The 2,579-nt window shown below is 44.8% G+C and overlaps 1 non-coding gene across 1 annotated transcript; it reads right to left on the bottom strand.

Annotated features, from left to right (window-relative positions):
• Window positions 1–1,786: 1,786 nt before the first annotated feature.
• LOC114815242 lies at window positions 1,787–1,924 on the bottom strand. Its single transcript, XR_003763008.1, has one exon. It is a non-coding gene; the product is annotated as a small nucleolar RNA SNORA7 (small nucleolar RNA).
• Between the last annotated feature and the right edge of the window lie 655 nt (window positions 1,925–2,579).

Consider the following 2,579-nt stretch of genomic DNA (forward strand, 5'->3'; position numbering starts at 1 on the left):
TGCCACACATCTGCTGACTGACCTTGGGCAAGTCACTTAGCTTCTCTAGGCTTCAGGTACTTCATCCTTAAAATGGGGATTTATAGTGTGAGCCTCAAGTGGGACAGAGATGGTGTCCAACCTGATTTGCCTGTATCTACCCCAGTGTTTAGTACAGTGCCTGGCACATAGTAAGTGTTTAACAAATAACATAATTATTAATTATTATTATTACATGGGCTGGGGATTTTTAATCATTCAATGTATTTATTGAGAGCTTACTGTATGCACAGCACTATTCCACATGCTTTGAGGGAGGGCTTGGTTTCTTCCCCCTTCCCCTTTGTGTGGGTATTATTCTCACCTGAGAATTTGTTTCTGATATAGTAGCCTGTACCATTATGCTTCTTAAATATGCCAACACAAGAGTCCAATCATGATATGAGGTCTTGAGCCAAGGGGGCAGCTGCATGAGTGGAGAATAGTGGATCCACAAAATGTTTCTGAGGGAAAATTGGCAACTTTCGGCAGGAGATTGCATGTGAGAACATATTGACCGTGAGGAGTCAAGGATGATGCCAAAATTACAGGTTTCACTCTTCAGGGAGGATGGCAATGTCAATGGAGATGGGGAACATTTGTGTGTGTGTGTGTGTGTGTGTGTGTGTGTGTGTGTGTGTGTGTATGGTTGGGGCAAGACATGGATGGATGTATTTGGGGATTCAGTGGATGGGAGGTATAGAGGGGGAGGAGCTGGGGAACAGAGTTACCAACTGTGGATACCAGGGAGAAATGACATGACTTTTCTACTTCTGCTGAAGTAAAACAATGGCCTGTTTTCCCACCACCCCCATCGCAGTGAACTGTGGTGAAACTGGACAAGTTTCACAGTGAGAGAAGAATTGAATTCAGTGGGGGGCAATAAACCAGTGGGAACTAACACCCTTCAAAGAGTCCTTGCTGAGAGAGGTGAGTGAGCTCAACAGAGTAGAATTCATAGCCCAGATGGGAGAGATGGAGGATTGCAATTGCAACCCAAACCAATGAAATATAACCTGAGGTGGGGAGGATGGTGGAAGAAAATGGTAACCTCCTGGTGGCCTGGGAAATGGGGCTCAAGGGGCAGGGACTTGTGACAGCTTTGCTAGCTCCAATTAGTAGGACCTGAAGCCTGAGACTTGGAGAACCAATCCCACTGAAATCTAGAAAATCCCTGATAGAAGTTTGCAAATCTCCATGGACCCAGTTAGCAGGATCACAATATTTAAAGCAGGTGTAGGCAGTTGTAGAACTAGAGTAATTAAAATTAACATCATTATTAAATCTTTTCTCCCCAACACACCACTGATTGAAACTAGTTCAGCTGCCTGCTGACAGGTAAATCAGGCACTGAGCTTATTTTAGCCTCAGGGAGGGCAGGTGGGAAGGTGAGGTCTTTAAATCTCATCACTAGTGGGAGGCTAGTGATAAGACCCAGGGGAAGGGTGCTGAAGGATAAGAGTTGCATGGAAGGTTGTCAAATAATAATTGTGGTACTTGTTAAATGCTTACTCTGTACCAGGCACTGTATTAAGCAGTGGGGTCTTGTTTTATGTTGTTGAGTTGTCTCTGATCCATAGCAACACCACGGACACATTACTCCCAGAAGGCCTCGCCTCCAGCTACAATCGTTCTGGGAGTGAATCCATAGAGTTTTCTTGGTAAAAATATGGAAGTGGTTTACCATTGCCTTCTTCTGAGCAGTAAACTTGAGTCTCCACTCTTGACTCTCTCCCATGCTGCTGCTGCCCAGCACAGGTGAGGTTTGAGTTGTAGCAGATTGCCTTCCACTTGCTAGCCATTGCCCAAGCTAGGAATGGAATGGGTTTGCCTCTGCTTGGTTCTCCGTCTCGTAGTCAAGACTGGTAGAGTACTGGCAACTCTCCAGGTGTAATCCTGAGAGGGGAAGCATTGGGGTGGATACAAGCAAATAGGGTTAGACCCAATCCTGTTCCACAGGGGGCTCATTGTCTCGATCCCCACTGATGGAGAAGTGAAGTGACTTGCCTAAGGTCACACAGCAGACAAGTGGCAGAGCTAAGATTAGAATCCATGACCTTCTGACTCCCAGGCCTATGCTCTATCCACTATGCCATGCTGCTTCAGACCTGCGAAGGGTCTCAGGAACCACTGGGCAGAGAGATGAGAAGAAGGGGAGTGGGGAGGAAGGAGCAGGAGGAAGAAGGAAGAAGATGATTTGGGAGAGGGTGAATTCTAGAAATCCCAGGAAGCAACTTATTGTAATGTAGACTTTTAGCTTTTAATAATATTACCTCCTGCCTCTCACAATTTATAAGTAGTGGTTATAACTTAAGATCTGCATAGTAATACATGGATCCTTCACTCTCTGGTGGTAAAATTAAGGAGTAGTTTAGGAATAGTATTTCTTGAGTGCACGTGGGAAAGCACAGCAGTAACAAGAGACCCGTTCTCTTCCCACGAAGAACTTACACCCTAATGGGGTGACGGACATAAGAAATGCTTACCTAAAGTAACTGTGATATATCATTAAATGTATAATTGAATATATGTACCCAAGTGCTAAGAATGAGTATCAATAC

This window comes from Ornithorhynchus anatinus, chromosome 11 (genome assembly GCF_004115215.2).
Source record: "Ornithorhynchus anatinus isolate Pmale09 chromosome 11, mOrnAna1.pri.v4, whole genome shotgun sequence".
Taxonomy (NCBI): domain Eukaryota; kingdom Metazoa; phylum Chordata; class Mammalia; order Monotremata; family Ornithorhynchidae; genus Ornithorhynchus; species Ornithorhynchus anatinus.